General features: G+C 34.8%; 1 protein-coding gene and 1 pseudogene across 1 annotated transcript in view; both read right to left on the reverse strand.

Annotated features, from left to right (window-relative positions):
- The window catches only part of Gpc5 (glypican 5), a 1,301,425-nt gene that overhangs the window by 394,286 nt on the left and 887,534 nt on the right, over positions 1–19,605 (reverse strand). The window lies entirely within an intron of this gene.
- LOC125616167 lies at positions 1,958–3,922 on the reverse strand (annotated as a pseudogene).

The following is a 19,605-nucleotide window of genomic DNA, read 5'->3' on the forward strand; positions in this document are numbered from 1 at the left end:
AGAAAAACTAGGGATAACAGGAACATACCTCAATATTGTAAAAGCAATCTATGCTAAGCCTCAGGCTAGCATCATTCTGAATGGAGAAAAACTGAAGGCATTCCCTCTAAAATCTGGAACAAGACAGGGATGCCCTCTTTCTCCACTTCTGTTCAACATAGTTCTTGAAACACAGTGGATCTTATGATCATTTTTATATATAAGATACTACCCAAGAAAAAAATTCTAGAAGTAAATAAATGAAAAAGCCATCGAGTAGCAGAAAGGGAACAGGGAAAGGGAGGAGATGAAGGAAAGAAGAAATACTGGGAACTGAATTTGAGTATACTATATTCCATGTTTTGCAGATTATGTCAAAATGAATTCTAATGTTATGCATAACTAAAAGAATCAATAAAAATACTGCCAAAAAGATTTTTTTGTTGTTTTTCAAAGGGATGAAATATAGGTTTTAGGGTCCTGGGTTTTAATTCACTTGACTATAATTAACGTATGTAAAACATAGTGCATATTTTAATGGATAACATCACTGCAGTATACATGTACTTTTGTAATATTCTTATACCAATAGGAACATTAAGACATATGCTAAGTTATTGATTTTACTTTATTTTAATGAACTTACATGAAAGTTACCTTTAAAGTAACACACCCAAGGCAGAAGTCCATGGTATAGTTAATTACTCTTATTGATTTTCAATATTCATAATGTACTATAAATGGATGACATTTTGCCATATTCTCTTATTGTATTAGAACTCTTACACAATTATCCCATTTTACTCTTTTCTTTATCTAACCTAGTCATTGCAGTATTGAATGACTATTGTCCTAATAGAAAAAACTGTAACTACCCATTTCAAGTTTCATCCTAATAAAATCAATCAATGCTAGGTATTCATATTTAGTACATATAATACATACTCATATTTATACATAACATGTAGATAAATTTAGGTTTTTCCATACTTTATTCTTGAATGTGAGATTCCTTGGGGGTTGAGAAAAGGCTTTAATTACTCCATATGACTCAATGACATAAGGGTTTCATTTGAATGCTGAAAACCAGAAACAGAATCATAGTACAGTGGTCAAGAGCTAAAGGAACAGCAACAAGATAAAAGATTAGGGCTTCATACACTATTTTAATGATAACCCCTGATTGTTAGTTTTGTTTCAACTTTTTTTTGATCCATTCATGGGTTTTTCACTTTAATTAAGAATTCTTGAATATGGATTTTTGGGAATATCTTAGGATTGATAGCCTTGGGATGACTTATTAGAAAAAACAAGTTTCTATTAAAATGGTGTACAGAGAGTCCAAGACCTGTGCTTTACCTAGGAGTAACCAGTATTAATTTAGAATATAAAGTAAATTACATAACACATCATCTTTCTGACTCTCTGGCCTTGATTCCTACAGGCTATAGGCCTCACAGTGGACAGTTTTGCAGTATCTAATAACATTAGCTTTGGAGGGTGTGGGTGGGTATAGTCATGTTGGGTTCTATCACTTAGGAATGTCTTTTATACCATTAAATGGCAATCTATCAGAATTCCATAACTAGAAGTAGAGATATAATATGGGTTAACTCTATTTGCTGAATTGCAATTTTTAAAAAGAATGTCTAAAGGCACATTGACTATTTCTTAAACCAAAATGAGATGATAAAATCAACAACAACAACAAAATAATGTCATAATAATCTTCCCTGGGTTCACTTTACTAATTAAGCATAGTCTGATTTTATGCCCATGAAGTTCAGATTAGTTTTATTTTTTTCTTCCTGAAAATGCATCTAATAAATCTTAAATTATTGATAATATTTGACATGTATCACTTCAGAGTTTACTAAGCATTTCTAGGACATTTTAAAATTTACATTTCATTATTTTATATGACATTACTTTAGATAACTTTTGTTTAACATTTCATGTATCTAATGTGTTTTTTTTATATATAAGAACACAATCCATTTTTATTTACTTTTCACTAGTTTAAATCACTGAGGGATACAACATCACATGAATACTATGTCCAATCGCCTCAGCAGGAAGTTCACTTTGGAATTAGGCAGGAACCACACCACTGATTCCATGGATACAAGTTACCTTTACCCAGGTTACAAGTTGAGTTTACTGCCAGAAAACACTGTATTTTTTTTCTTTTTTGTCTTTTCTTTTTTTTTTCTTTGCCTTCTATAAGCATGTATTTTGCTCAAGTTGAATTCAGTTTCATCTTGGGTACAAACACCGTCAGTTTTAAGAAGAGCTGTGTGCTCCTTTTGGTTCCAGAGGCTCATTTATAGCCAGCACAAATGGCCATGCACATGAGCCTTTCAGAATTCCTGTTCCCAGTAGTCCTCCACAGGCTTCAAGATTGTGGAAAGAGAATTCATATACCTCATACCTAACCAGTCCTTCAAAATAAATACTACTGGTTAATTTTAAAATCAAGTTGTATTTATCTTATAGGTACATTGTATTTGGGAAATAATTCTAAAATAAATCATTAATTTGCTATATTCTATCTTCCCCATGTCCTTCAACAAAAACTCACAGAAAATACATGTATATACTCTCTTTCCTCGAAGTAGCAAAATAAACAAAACCAAAATCAATGAATAACACTGTTAAAGAACAAGTTAATGTGTTCAGTCTTTTTCAATTTTAAAATATTTCAAAATTTTCTCATTTTTAATTCCATTAAAATGCAACTAAAATAAATTATTTGCTTAATCTCTCAAATAATATTTCTCTTTGCAAAACAATGAAGCTGTATTTTTCTATAATCTCCCCTCTTAATCACTGTTCAATATATACTGCATCAAGAAAACATATTTTAATGTACTCAGAATAAAATTTGTCCATAAATTATTAGCAAATTGATAGAAAAGAATGGTTATGGACAAATTGATAGAAAAGATTCCAACTGCAATGCTCTTAGATAAATCATAGTTAATTGTACATGGAAATCCATTAGCTTTATTAGGATACATAGTTAAATGACTAATTATGTTGAAAATGCAATAGTACCCTTAAACATATGTTCACTTACCAAAGCCCTGGAAGATGGCCTTTTTTTGGAGGTCGTTTGCTAAATCTAAAAGATCTTTATATTTCATCTCGTCTTTAAAATGTGAAGGTAATATGTGAAACTACGTTTTTTATGTCAGAATAATTAATTACTTTACTTTCTAAAGCATATGATTTCTCTCTTTGTTGGACAATGACAGTGTAAATCATTTGAGGTTTGTTGAGTATTGAATTTGATTATAACTATTGAGGTATTCTTTTTATGTACTGATGATAAAACTAAATTTTGAAGCCATCCTTATTTCTACAAAAAAATTATACCTCTACCAAACAAACAATAACAACAAAAGAAAAGAAAATCTTCTAAACACATTCTAGTTTCTTCCCATTTTAGCTCTAGGTTAATTTCTGTACATCCTCTGTGTATCTTATATTTTATATTATGTTTCCCTAGTAAATGTGCATGTCCTCCTTATCCACAAGACCCACGATAAAGCCCATTGTTTTCAGACAGCTTGAGAGTGCTGGTTTTCAACTGACAGCACACGATTTCATCAGCCTTGAAGTCCACCTGGAGGACTGTGTATGCCATCCCTGCCACCTGAACTGGCACCTGCTAAGATCATTGATGCTTCTCTAATTGCCAAATCTATTCAAGCCATTCTGCCTTTCTCAGTTGGATCTCAGAATCACTGGACTATATTGACCATTTCTTTCTCCTGGCACCTTCCTTATTTGTCTCAAAAGCAAACCACAGGGTGTCATCTCTGCTCTCTTTCAATGGCTCCTTTTTCCCTACACATTCCTCAATCTTGGATTCTATGAAAGTGCAGTTGTCCACTCTCCTCTCTTCTCCTTCTACCCACTGTCCAGAGGGCCACGCCATACATTCCCCAAGGTTTTCCCTCTGTAAAACAAATGTCACAATTATAGGTTCATCTATCTGGCTTGTCTGGTTTATATTGTCACTTGGTTTATTGCATCAGCTACTCCTTCAATGTGCATCAATTGTACTTACTGCATCTGCCTTTCAAAACTGCAACCATCCCATCCATAGTATTTCCAAAGCACTCCTCACAGTATTTCCATGAATCACTTTAGTAGTCCAATCCAATTGAGCGCATAGACTGAGTCTTATTCACTTCTGTATCTTCAGCAGCTGGTATGATGCCAGACACAAGGGGCTACCCAATAAACATTTGCTGAATAAATAACTTTTCTCTTTTCCTTGCTTCTCACATTCAACTGCCTCTATTGATTTTTGCAGCTTATTCTTGAATTCTTGAATATATAAACTGTGTCACCACAGAAATCTATACATCTATCAAAGAGATAATCTCCATTTTCCAGACAATACCTAATAATGCATTCATTCCTTCTCTATCTGGGTATAGAGTATAAAATGTATAATTCCAACTTTTGGAACCTTTAATGCCCCCAGCTTATCAGACCTAGGGACCCCAGGTCTGGATTCTGAACTTGTTAGGTCCGCTGAACTCCATCATTACTTTGAGTCTTCTCTATTTTTTCACTCTCACTCTACAAAACAGCCCACCCAACATTCATTCCACATGTGTGCTCCTACATCAATTAGCTGAGAACTAGGAGAGGTGAGGACTGGAGAATAATTTGAATCTATAGAAGTATGGTTTCTGAGCTCAGCTGGGCCCTGCACAACATCCAGCATTTTTCTCCATGCAGTTGGTCCACTTGGCCTTTCCATCAGACACTGCTCAAATCTGCTGCTGCCTTCTCCACATCCCTCTCCTGCCTGTCTTACTCAACAGGCAACCACTATCCTAACTCTTCAGAAAGCTGAAGCCACTGGACATGGAAGCCACCACTGCTTCTTAACTCCACCACCTTGAATGGCAAACTGTGCATAGTTTAGTGCTGCTTTTCCCTCGGGGGAGGTCTGATTTATGTCTACCTACCCATGATATTCTTAATCCTGCCCACTTCTAAATCCTCTTGCATTTTGCTCTGTCATTTGTCTGTCCTGCCTTTTTCTGAGGACACTTCCCCCTTAGGTCAAAGCACACTCAGTCTCTGATTCCCTTGCTAAAGCCTTCAACACTGCTTGGCCCTCAGAGTTGGGGGATTTTCAGGTTTCCATTCCTTTCTAACCTTTCCTTGTGTTTTAATTATGTGATCCTATCTCTCTCTGATAAATTAACAGAGTTCAAACCTCTATCTTCAACTCTGACAGTACTCACAAATTCTAGGTATACATACATCCACTGCTTGTGACAGTTACCCAAAGTATGAAACATTCTAACTGAAATCTTTCCCATCATTTTTGTCTGAGTTTTTGTTGTTGTTGTTGTTTTTATTTTTGTTTTTTGTTTTTTTCAGTGTTGGCAATCAAATCCAGGGCCTTAAAACCCAGCTTCCTCCACACACCCATTTTAACCCACCCCAAACTGGCTCATTCTCTTGCTCCTTCTCTCACTGATGGTCTCCACTCTCCTGCCAACTGCTGAAACCAGAAATTCAGGGACTGTGACTGACTGCTACCATTTTCTTACCCCCAATATCTTGCTGAACCCCAATTCTTCTCAATTAACTTCTTGAAGTCTTTTTTCAAATACATCCTCTCCCACTTCAATTTACTACATAATCTTAGTTTATGCCTTCATTATTTCTTACCTAGAATCTTTCTAGGGCCTCCTAACTGTCCTCCCTTCCATCATTTTTTTAAAAATTTCTGATAGTAAGGTCTAGTTCACCATCTCAACCAACTCTCAAATGCCATTTTTATTTTCTAGATTGTCTGCTTTGCATTGTTGAAATAATTTTCTGGAGCTGTACCTCCAACTCTCTACATGTTCATGTTCCCTCTGTGCTTTTGCAACATGTTCTATTTACTTCTGCTTAGGGTACAGTCAATAATACATTATAATTTTTACCTCACACATGTGCCACTCTCATTATACATTGAAACACTTGTAGGAGCCAACTCAGTTATTTTATTCCTAATCTTTAAGGTTTTTCATATACTGCAAGGAGCTCTATAATTACTTTTATAACATGAATCAATATTTTTGAAAATTTGTGAAAGAATTTCAACAATAATATTGGTAAGTTTTCACAATCATGGTTATTGCTGACTTCAAAATTCACAATTTATTTTTCTCTGTCTCCAGTTTTATGCTAAACTGCCAATTAAACAATGTCCTAATCAAAGGTGTTCACTTCAATATCTGTTTCTCACTTTATTTTCAATGCTGTTCAGGACATCTACTGTTGATTCAAATAGCTATTGGGTAAAAAGCTACCAGGAACTAATGTGAGAATAAATTCATTCTTGTGTCCACTATAAATGAAAGCACTTTCCAGGATCCTACAGACATGGAAGGGTCTTGGATGCACCACCTTGTAGTTGGGCTTTGGGGTCTTCTTGAACTTATTCAGAAAAAACCTCATGAATTATTATATAAACCTCCTGAAACCACCAGTATTCCAATTCCATGACCCTATCACATTTACCTGAATGTTAGGAGCAAGAAAGAGTGACATAACTTACTGGGGAACGATGGACATTATCTATAAATTTGGATCATCTTTAGTCAAGTATAGTGATGCACATCTGTAATCCTAGCTACTTGGGAGGCAGAGACAGGATAGAAAGTTCAAAGTCAGCCTTGTCAATCCTGTGTCAAAATAAAAAAAAAATGAAAAGGGCCAGGGATGTAGCTCAGTGATAGAGTACCCCAGGTTCAATCAAGTTCCAATACCAAGAAATAAATATATATATATATATATATATATATATATATATATATAGTATCTCAGTAAATAGCTAGTGCTTTGCATTTAACAAGCCTGCACAAATATATTCATTTTGATTCCATGACAGTCTTTAGCAATCATTTCAGTCTGGTATTTTTAATTTTCTTTATTTGTCTTGAGATTTCACTTCACTCTATACACTCCTACCAACCAAATGTTGTATTTATTTTGTGAGTCAAAGACTATTGGTTTTTTGCTTTTTAAGTAATGCATATTAAATTCAAGTTTTCCACATAGCAAGTGTGTGGTCCTGGTCATCTCTAGCTCCCTTGTCCTACCATTTGAGCCCAGTCATCCCCCTTTCCCTTTATCACTGGCTCCATGTGTATTAACAACAGTCCTTGCTACATAGCCCTTCCTATTCCATGAAGTCCCAGAGCCTTGTGTGCCAGCACCACTGAGGAATATACTCTTTTTGGAGCTCTCCCATTTAAGCCAGACACCAGGCAGGTCCATTCTCTTCTAGAGGAGTAAAAAGTTCTCCTTCTACCAGGAGTGTGAAAGTTCATAACACAGTCCAGAGAGACTGGATTTCCTTCCTTCTACACTATCACAATGGGCTATGTGTTCTGTCTCCTTTGTTGACTGATTTTCTTCTGACGGCATCTAATTATTTTTGATGCCCAATGAGTCCAATACATTGTTTAGATCCCCCATTATCCTTGGTGACATCCTTAGACTCATGTTCTGTTTTCTAACATGTTGATTCTCATTGTTTAAAGCCTCTATTTCCTTCATTCAGTGGTGCCTTGTTCTTGCATTGCTCCTCTCAGCCAAACCCACTTCACTGTGCTCTCTGGTTCCCATATTTTATGGCAAACAAAGTCCCCTCCATTCTATACACTTTTATGAGTATTCTTCCAACTCTTGGCCTTAACTGGAACTTGGTTTACCTACAGAATATCAATTACCAAATAAATATAATTAAAAGAGAATCCCCTCAGGTTTCATTTACTCCTAAATGCACTACAGTTTGTAGTGCACTCACATTACACCACTTTGTCAAGGTCACAATTAAATCTCTTGTAATAAACCTGATCCACTTATTAATCTGTTTTCACCTGACTTCTCTATAGCCTTTGAAAACACTGTCTGCTTTCTCCATTTTGAAACTGTCATTTCCTTGTCTTACATAAAAGCAACTCTCACAGTTTCTCTTAGTCAGATATAGGAATTATTTCTTCTCTGTATCCTTTACAGCACTTGCTTGAGCCAGTCCCTTAGTATTAGTGGACTGGATGGTTATGTTTTGGATCCTTTTTTTAAGTTCTGGAATAAAATTGGGCTCTTGCCCTCCCCAAGGATAGTTGTCACCTTATGACTCCAATTGATGTTATATATTGAGTTTTGCCAACTGTATGTCTCCATCCCTGTCCCCTGTCCTTTCATTGGATCTCTGGACAAGAATATACCAACAAGTAATAAACATCCACACGAGGATGTCTTATAGGGACTTAACTTTTTTAAATTTTAATTTTTTATTAGAGCTTTATAATTATACATAATAGTTTGGTTCATCCCAACAGACTCATACATGCATGGAATTAATTCTATTTCAGTTCATGAACTCCCTCTTTTCCCTCCCACTCTTCCCTCTCCCATTCTCATTTGTCTACTCTACTAAACTTCCTTTTGCTTGTCTATTCATTTGTATTTGATTGGTTCTTTGTACCTATGCATAAAGGTGAAGTAGGACTTCACATTTTTAATGTTTGAAATTGATGAATGGATGATCCATTTTTTTCCCTCTTTTACCCATGCTTGCTTTTCCCTTCAAGTTCCTGATTTTAGAAAATGGCACATCATATCTTCTAGTGGATCAAACTAGATATCTGGACATCATTCTGACCTCCTTTTGCCCTTTTCCCCTCTATATGTTTATCTACCAATTCCTCCCTCCATCTGCCATATTTCTCAAAGTGTCCATTTATAAACATCCTTTATGCCACAGCCATAGTCCTGGTACCATTCACCCCTGCCTGGGGTATGCCTCATGGCTTTTCAGGGGGTCTCACTCCTCAAGTTCTATATCTCTTGAAGCTGTTTTGGCACTGAAGCCAGGATGACCCTCCTAAAACACACATTTAAACAAGTCACACCCTTGATTAAGACCTCTAAATAGTTTTCCATTGCTTTCAAGGCAATACCAGACATCTTTTGAATACTGTCCTCTTTGCACACTTGGAAAATTAGGCCATTCATGCTTCAGCTGAACCTCTTTCAAGGCTTGTGTTGTTATATCATTTCTTTTGCTTTGGAAACTCTTATACTCTCTCACCTTGCAGTGGTCTTCATTTCTGAATGCATTCTGTTATTTTCTCCAGGTCACAGTTTACATTGTGATTTTGCCTGGGAATACTCACCCATCTTTCTAGATGGGATCAGCTATTCCATTTACACTCTCATATATATAAAATGCTTCCTTAAAAGTTCTTACTCTATTGGATGCCCCCTTTACTGAAGTTTAATATTTTTAAGATTGAACTGATTACTTTACTCATAATTCCATTCTAGTACTTAGCATAGGAAGTAGGCAGAAGTCTAAGAATGACCCCCAATTACCCTTGCACTTATATAATTTCCAACACCTGAGGGTGGGAAGAAACTGTAAATGTGACTCAATATCATCCCAATGATGAAGATCATGCATTATGTGATAAAAGGCAGACACATAATTAAGACTAATAATCAGCGAACATAAGATTAATTGAAAAGGAGATTATTGACGTGGGCATATTCCAATTACACAAGGCCTTTAAATGCAAAATTTTCTCTAGTGGAAGAGAAAGTCAGAGAGATGCAAAGCATGAGACAGATTCATCATCATTCCAGTTCAGCCAACAACCTGTCCTAAGTTGGAAATAGATACTTTCTCATAACAAGCAGATCAAGTACTTAGCTTTCAGCCTCATAAGACCCTAAGCAAAAAAACCAATTTAGCTCACTTGGACATCTGACCTAAATGACTATGAGATAATAAGTGGGTGTTTTTTTTTATGCCACTAAGTATTCAGTAATTGTGGTGGCAGTAATAGAAAAATAATACAGCAACTTCCTAAAACAGTTGTACTTTCACTATGCAGCATGATTTAATTTTATGCTACTTTAAGAATTGAAAAAACATAAAGACAAAATACTCTAAACCTTTCTGTACTTTGAAGTATAACTCTATATTTTTCTTTTTACAATATAAAATATATATGATTTTAAAGTTAACATTGGATTAAGTATTGAAGTTGATTCATTTGATGTTGCCTGGGTAATTTAAGCAGTATCTCTAGGCCAAGAACTTCTCAATATTAAAGTACATTTAACAAGTCTATTATAAGAGAATATATAATGCATCCATCAAAGAGCTAAAAAAAGACTCCAACATCAGGAGTATTATTAGTAATTCAATAAAAGATCCAGCTCTGAATGCTTGTCATTGGTTTGAAAAGGGTTGGTTCTATTGATGCGCTTGTCTCCCACATACATTCCTGGGTGACTGTCTTAGTGCGCCTGTTTTGACTTGCCATTTTTCCTAGAGGCAACTGTTAAATCTATGTCAGAGCAATGTAAAATGTGTGTTTTTTCAAACAAAGTATTCAAACCACCTGCTGTTCTGGGATTGTGGTTGGATTGCTTGCATTTATATCTTTTTCGATCTCACTCTATTTAGAAAACATTTCCTATGACAAGAAGGTAAGGAAAGCTACAGAACCCAGATTTGAATCTTATTTTACTTTGAATAATCTTAAAAATAATATTTAGAGTGTAGTTTTAGAGAAAATCTAGGGCTGGGGTGTAGGTCAGTGGTGGAATACTTGCCTACCATGCACAAGGTCCTGTGTTCAATCACTAGTACAAACAAACAAATAATAATAAAAAAAGACTCTAGAAGAACCTTTGAAATATGATTGTGTTGGTTCATTTAGATTTTTATTAAAATTTTTAAATATGTCAGTCATGGTAGTGGGCACTTGGAATATAAAAATAAATTAGTCACAGAGAACACCATCTATGGAATAATCACATATATAGCTGGTTTTAATGCAAAAGATACTGTAGTAAAATAACAGCATAAAGTAATTAGTAAAAGGACAAAATTTTGCCTCAGGAGTGGATTGAACAGAATAATATTTTTTAAAGAACATGCAGAGAATTTTCCTGAGCTGAGGCTTATGAAAGAATAATCTGTAAATTATAGAATTATAGAAAATTTTCAGGGACATTGAGTGATGTCATCTAAATGTCATGTAGACTGGAAAATAGGGAGCAGCAAGAGATGGAATTGGAAAAGTTGTGGCAAGAAACGAGAAGAGCCTGAGACTTTCCTATCATAAGCAAACAGCAATGTGCAGCCAATTTGGAAAGCAGTATGGAGATTTCTTGGAAAGCTGGGAATGGAGCCACCATTTGACCCAGCTATTCCCCTTCTTGGTCTATTCCCTAAAGACCTAAAAAGAGCATGCTACAGGGACACTGCTACATCGATGTTCATAGCAGCACAGTTCACAATAGCAAGACTGTGGAACCAACCTAGATGCCCTTCAATAGACGAATGGATAAAAAAAATGTAGCATTTATACACAATGGAGTATTACTCTGCATTAAAAAATGACAAAATCATAGAATTTACAGGGAAATGGATGGCATTAGAGCAGATTATGCTAAGTGAAGCTAGCCAATCCCTAAAAAACAAATGCCAAATGTCTTCTTTGATATAAGGAGAGTAACTAAGATCAGAGTAGGGTCGAAGAGCAGGAGAAGAAGATTAACATTTAACAGGGATGAGAGGTGGGAGGGAAAGGGAGAGAGAAGGGAAATTGCATGGTAATGGAAGTAGACCCTCAGGGTTATACAGTGGAGGGGGTAGAGAGAGAGGAGGGGAGGGGAGGGGAGAGGTGGGGAGGGGGGAGGGTGGAGGATGGGAAAGGCAGCGGAGCACAACAGACACTAGTATGGCAATTTGTAAATCAATGGATGTGTAACTGATGTGATTCTGCAATCTGTGTATGGGGTGAAGGTGGGAGTTCATAACCCACTTGAATCAAAGTGTGGAATATGATATGTCAAGAAATTTGTAATGTTTTGAACAACCCACAATAAAAAATTAAAAAAAAAAGTAAGCAAACAGGATAGCTTGGCACAGTGTCGTGGCTGCTGGTGCAAGACACAAGAGTGCTGTTGAATAAGACACAAGGAGAAAAGGGCATTTTTCTTCTCAGAAAAGGAAAATGAATAATAAAATCCTGTTTCAGCTACAAAGCTATACATATTTATTTACACGCATAAAACAAACTCAGATACTGGATTGTATAAAACCTAAGACAGATTTTGCCAGATAGCCATGAGTTGTAGCCACAAAGAGAGGAAATATTTCAATTGTTACCAGATAAATAAATAATAAATAAATTCTTACAAACACAACCCAAATCTGAACCATTTTATTTCCCCATCAACATTCATGGATGACATGTAAAATCTCATTTGACCTGTTCCGTATGAAAGAAAAAATTTAATATCAAGATAACTGAATATTCACAAAAATCAATTTAATCAATAAACTGCTACCTCCTATATAAGATTTAAGATTCATACATACATAAACATACACACACACACATACACACACACACACATACACACACATATTTTTTCAAATGGATCTCTTAAATACTGTGTCATCAATGGTTCTTACAAGTACTTTTAGCAAATGAAGTGCTGTATTTTAAGGACAGAAAATTTGAATCCCAAATTATCTCTGCTTGAATTAAATGTCTTCAATGTCCTGAATGTATTCAACCAAATTCAAGCTATTTTAAAATTCCATGTTCACTTTTTATTTTAAATCAAATGTGCATGATTTTCTCTGAATTGCCTGTGTTCATGAGCACAAACTCCTACACACAGTCACAAATATGGTTAGTTGACCAAAATATTGTTATTTCAGTCTTTGTTCTTTTATAATCAATGCTTGGAGCTGAGCTATTTTTCTGCATATGTATCCCTCCCCATAGTTTGCCCATGACTCAGTTCTTTTCAGACATTGCTAACTTTGTCTTTGTAAAGCTTTTCTTCACGTCCTATTTCCAACAGGATGTCAGTACCTTTTAAAAATTTGCAATGAGTGCACTTTGTTCTTCTTGCCTAGAACAGAATCATCTTTTCTCTTTGACAAAAAGTTTCTGTTTCTTTTTGAATTTTTCAGACTTTTCATACCTTTTGAGAAACACTGCACAGAAATTGTATCCTTTTATCCTTCTCCTCCCAGATTGTCAAAATCCATTCATTTCTATATTTAAAATACTGATAGCATTTTGTCTTGAGCCATTGACTATATCTACAATCATAATAATTGCAATAAAAATGCAAGGAAACTTTATATATGTATTTTTTGCTTTTCACCAAATTTTAATTGGACAAATTAAATAAGTGTAATGGTAATATTGATAGAAAAAGCACATGATATCTGTTTTTATATAGTTAATATGGCCTTCTTGATGGATAATGCAATAGCTATTTTTCTGTGGGGACCAGCTCAGGCACTTAATGTAATTAACTAAATGTGACCTGGAGAGAGGTACTTAATAGCTGTGGTCCAGAGTTGTATCACTTCTAAATAAAAGTCTTGATATTCTTAAAGATTTCTCTTAACTTTAAATTTCTATCCTACTCCAAAACTATATTATTTTTAAGATATTAACTTGGCATGTTCTTTAACCTGTACAGTGGCAAATTGAAGTTATAATGAGATTATTTCAAGTACCATTTTCTCTTGACATCACCAGATATATTTATAGAATCTTTAAAGAAAATTTCATTCTGAATATAGGCATTTTCCTAATATTTTTACATTATAGCTCCAGAAAATCTATTTTTTCTTAGCTAAGTTTGGTAAGTTTGGCCTCTTCCAGTACAGAGGACTATAATTGATTGTTAAAGCCTTTTCCTAAAGAAAGTAGATTTTCATTGTAAAGGAGTTTGGAAAATTATTTGATTATCTCTTCCTCTGCTCCATTTGTCAAGAAAAGCGAATCATTTTTAGAGGTGTCTTGGTGGTCTAAATAGTTTTTATCTCCTACTATTAACTTTATACTTTTACATTAAAAATATATTTCTCAGTACAAATAACTCTGCTGTAGTTTTTCTGCATTCCAAGTAGAATGTTGAAATGGTACCACATTAAATACTTCCCTATTAAATACAAAGGTTATCAAGCTTATGTACCTGGCCATCAGCTCCAAAACTGCTAGACATATTAAAGAAATCTTAATGTATAGATTCTATTCAACTGACTTTCAAAAATAAAAGCCAAATGCTACTGGTTTCAATTAGCATGGAACTCGATAATGCATTATAAATATGAAAGCCTAATTTGGTTTAGGGAAAAAATCTTCATTTCTTTTTTAAAATTTTTTATTTATATATGACAATGGAATGCCTTATAATTCTTATTACACATATAGAGCACAATTTTTCATATCTCTGGTTGTATACAGTTTATATTCACATCAATTCGTGTCTTCATACATGTACTTTAGATAATAATGACCATCACATTCCACCATAATTTCTAACCCCATGCCCCTCCCTTTTCCTCCTACCCCTCTTCCCTATAGAGTTTGTATATTCTTCCCATGCTCCCTCTCCCTAGTCCACTATGAATGGGCCTCCTTATATCAAAGAAAACATTCAGCATTTGTTTTTTGGAGATTGGCTAACCTCACTTAGCATTATCTTCTCTAACTCCATCCATTTACCTACAAATGCCATGATTTTATTCTCTTTTATTGCTGAGTAATATTCCATTATATATATAAGCCACAAAAAAAATCTTCATTTCATATTGAAATAATTGCAATATTTAATACCAGGAATTTGGATGTACAAAAACTATAATATTGATAACATGTAATGCATATAATCACTTATTGATATGATTTTATCAAAATGAGAAAAATTATGATCAAAGTTGCATAAAAGAAAATCAGTAAAGTTTCTTCAAGTTTAGCTGCGTCTTTTTGGTCAACATGATCCTATGCAGCATGAATATAGTATAAACAGTGAATCTTTGGTTGACTTGAAATAGGAGTCTGAAGACCTGTGTTCTAATCTAGCCTTTGCTGCTAACTTGTCACATCACCTTTACATTGATTATTCATTCTTATAGGACAGCTTTATCTTCTTTGGCAAGGTGAATGGCCTCTCTAAAGATCTTTTAAAAACTTGGACTTTGGTTTTAATTAAAACTTCTTGGTTAGAAAGCCAAGAGGTCTTCAAGTTTTTATCTGTTTTGACTATTACCTTCATTTTCACCAACCACTAAGTAATCTTGGTCATCTTAGTACATTGAGAAAATTCTTTGGGCTTTCAAAATCTAAGTGAAATCCTAATGTTCTCTAAAACATTTTGCATGAATTTTCCATGTGAAGCATTTATACAGAGCCAGTGCTCATCTGACAAACATACTTAGCATATGAAAAATTATACAAAGATAGCATATATCATTATAATATCAAGCAAATAACTGGTCACTAAAACCAGGAAAGTCATGTTTCTTACCCAAAGGATAACCTCCAAAATTCTCCTGCTCTCTTATTTTGAGAGTTAGCTTTAACTGGCAATGAACAGGAAAGTGAAGTTATAATAAACATAAACGAAAAATATTAAAGAAAACACAAAGGTAAGAAATTTGTGTGTTCATGTCTTATTTATTTATTTATTTATTCTAATTTGTTATATATGAGAGCAGAATGCATTTCAATTCATAGAACATATAGAACACAATTTTTAATGTCTCTGTACACAAAGTAGAGTCACAGCATTCATGTCTTCACACATATACAGAGGGTTATGAAGTCTATCTCATTCCACTGTCTTTCCTACCCTCATGCCCCTCCCTTCTCCTGCCTCACCTTTGCCCCATCAAAAATTCCTCCATTCCTCCCATGCTCCCCCACATCTACATTATGGCTCAGCATCCTCATATCGGAGAAAACATTCGGCATTTGGTTTTTGGGGATTGGCTTACTTCACTTAGCATGATATTCTCCAACTCCATCCATTTACTTGCAAATGCCGTGATTTTCTTTTCTTTTAATGCTGAATAATATTCCATTGTGAATATATACCACATTTTCTTTATCCATTCATCTACTGAAGGGCATCTAGATCGGTTCCACAATTTAGCTGCTGTGAATTGTGCTGCTATAAACATTGATGTGGCCGCATGCCTGTAGTATGTTGTTTTCAGTCCTTTGGGTATAAACCAAGGAGTGGGATAGCTGGGTCAAATGATGGTTCCATTCCAAGTTTTCCAAGGAATTTCCATACTGCTTTCCATATTGGCTGCACCAATTTGCAGTCTCGCCAGCAGTGTATGAGTGTGCCTTTTCCCCCACATCTTTGCCAACACTTATTGTTGTATGTATTCTTAATAGCTGCCATTCTGACTGGAGTGTAGAGCTCATACATAGATGATCAGCAAAATTGATAGAATTTAACAGATTATATGTTCAAAACAAACTTTCTAAGAATACACTTCTTACTATTGGGTGTCAAGAATCCTCCCAATAAGAGTGGAGCCTACATTGGCAGCTTAAGTGATACTTTGTGATTAGGCTTTAACTTGATGCATCTGGGGATACTCACCCTCAGCACCCAGCTGTGAGTAAGCAGAGGCTCTGCAAGGAGGTGTTATTGTCTGACAACCCTCACCATGGCTGCAGTCAGAAACTCTACCAGGTGATTAATGCTTTTCTGCCTTTTCACTGAAGTATAAATTATATTCATTAAGAGTTCCTTTTTATATAAATTATTAATTATTTCTCAAAACTCATAATCTATTGATAATAATAAATTGATTTACTGTGTCAAATTCAATCCTCTCGTCTGTCAAAGACTGCATTAGCATTTAATAATCAAGAGGCTGTCAGACTTGCTATGTTGTTCACTTTGTGTATCTCCAATTCATTTCACATACTGAATGTGCCTCAAAACTTTTGGGTAAAAATGCTTTGTTTAGATCCCTATAACATGTCCCTTGTATTTATCTTTCTCCTTAATTTTGAAATGTCAGTGCCTAACTGTGTCTGTTTGCCACAGGGTCACCAATTCTTCTTCATCACCATGTTGGATCTAGTGAGTTTTCCATCCATCTGTCTCATTGCTCTGTAGTTCCATTCATGATTCTTCTTTTTTCCTTTAGGGCTGTGGAGCCATTCACAGGCTCATTGAGAGGTCACTCATATGGCTGCATGAATATAAAATTATTCTTCAAAATAACTTCTAAATATTTAAGAATAGAAACATGTCAGCAATATATAAATAGATTTTCTGATGTAGTTGAAATATTAAAGAATAATGTATAGGTGGAACTGAGTTTTAAAAGTTTATAGAATTTATTTTGAAATGGAATCCAACCTGCTTTTTCATTATAACAGGTTAGAAGAACAACCTGGACACTCATGAATAAAAATAGAGACATTAGCTTTAGTATTCATGTATTTATTCATGTAATTTCAACCTCTAACAGAAAATAACAGTGTCATTAGTAACTATTAATTATTTAGAACATGCTAGATATTTGATTAGATGCTATCGTTACATTGTTTTTAATGCTTACAACAATCACATGACACAGATACAAAAATTTGCATATTTTTCAGATAAGAACATGAGGTCTAAAAAATTAAGTAGAAATTTAAGATCAAAAGACTACTCTATTCATTTAGATTTAATATGGTGTTACTGCTTTTGTTACATCAAGAAATTTCCCCTTCTCCAGTCAGTAAAATCACAGAAACAATCCCATTTTTTCCCTCTTTTGGCATCAGAGGGATTTTATAAGCTACTCTTCTTCCAGATTACTAATACATAGTTCTTGGGACTTTCATTGAGAAAGACTATATGGCTAATGAAAGGTACAATGATAATGTCAGTCTGATTTTTATTGACAATATATATAGTATGGTATAGTATGATTCCTGATTTCATACTTAAGGATATATTTACTTGTTTATAGTGCTTTGGTATGATGTCAGTTGAAAGTAACTCCAAAATACATTTTAAATACCTTATTCAGTATTTACCTCCAAGTTCTTAAAGATCCATGGAGAAACCATACAACCACATTATACTCATTGATAATTTTTTTATCACATTTTTCAAAATTGTTCTCAACTTTGCCAGACAGAAATACTACACATCCCTTTTCACAGATTTTTCCAAATTGCATATTTCATAACTTTCTCCCTCTCCTTAAACCTATGCTTGGGCTGATCCATGAGAATCCTGTGCATGTGAAGTGCTTCTCATGTTCATTAGAACCTATAGTCTGTCATCCTTTGCTGCTTCCAACCCATTTCTTTCCCTACTCTTTCCAACCCCTGCTCCATTGAAAACACCTGGCATCAGGATTTTTATCCTTTTGAATATAATCTGTCAATGTCTCTCTCATTTGTTTATAATCCATTTACTTACTGTATCTTATTTGCTGTTTTCTTCACCTCTATTTCTGTATTAATTACTATATTAATTATTGTATTAATTAATTATTGAACACATTCATATAGAGAATCCACCTAGCACCTTGATCTCTCAGCTTCCAGAGGCACTGGGTTCTAACCACCTACTCACCCATATCACATCTGTATTCTACTAAGTCTCATAACAACTTCACAACTGCCACCATGATCTCTAGTTTTCTGCTCTCAGATCAGTATTTTCCATTTGTCCCCCACTATAATTTTCAAATTCAGTTCTCAGATCTCGTCAGAAGCTTCCATCCATTGGAGCTACCCATTACTCCACTTTCAGATGATAACCACCTCCCCTAATTCATAGGGAATAAAGGATGTAATCATAGAGAACAACCTCATGCTTTGTTGAGCAAATACATCAACCTGGCTGTCTCTGTATCTACATTTCAGTTTACTCTTTGGATTTTGGTGGATAATGTATGCTGATCTTCAACTCTGCTCTGAATCTCACCCCTTATCACTTTCTCAGTGTCTCCACTTTCCCAAGTATTCAGTTTTTCACTCCTGCTTCATATATGCCTTTTATTCTATGGTTTATCACCATCAGCCTACAAGCATTTTAAGTGCTGATTATCTTAAAACATTATTCTGTGACTTTTCATTCTCCTCTAGAACATTCAAATTCTCTTTGTCCATCAGAGTTCTTTTAAAATACCAGTCGCTGGCATTCTTCTCTATTCTATAACACTTTCCCAAGTGATCTTTCTTAGTTACGGGTTTTATGTGTCATATTGATACTGATGACTGCAAAGTATTAATCTTCAGCAAGGGCATCCTTCTAAGTCTTAGACCAAAATCAAAACAAAACAGGGGAAAAAATCCCTAAAAAACAACAGTGACCAAAATCATACAACTTTCTACATAACAATTATAGTTAGATGTTTTATTGCTGTGACCAAAAGACCTGACAAGAGCAATAAGGACAAGTTTATTTGGGGGCTCGAGGTTTTAGAAGTCTGACTATAGTTGGTCATCTCCATTCCTCAGGACCTAAGGCAAGGCAGAATATCATGAAGGGAGAATGTAACAGAAGAAAACAGGTCAGGACATGGCCTCCAAGAAACAAAAAGAACTCCACTGACCAGGGATAAAATATAAGCCCCAAATTCATGGCCCCAAGGACCTACCTTCTCCACCCACAGTTACTGCCAAGTTAATCCCTAACAGGGGATAATGTACTGATTAGATTAAACCTTTTATAATCCAAACATTTCATATCTAAGCTTTCTTGTATTGTCTCACACATAAGCTT

This window comes from Marmota marmota, unplaced genomic scaffold (genome assembly GCF_001458135.2).
Source record: "Marmota marmota marmota unplaced genomic scaffold, marMar, whole genome shotgun sequence".
Lineage (NCBI taxonomy): Eukaryota > Metazoa > Chordata > Mammalia > Rodentia > Sciuridae > Marmota > Marmota marmota.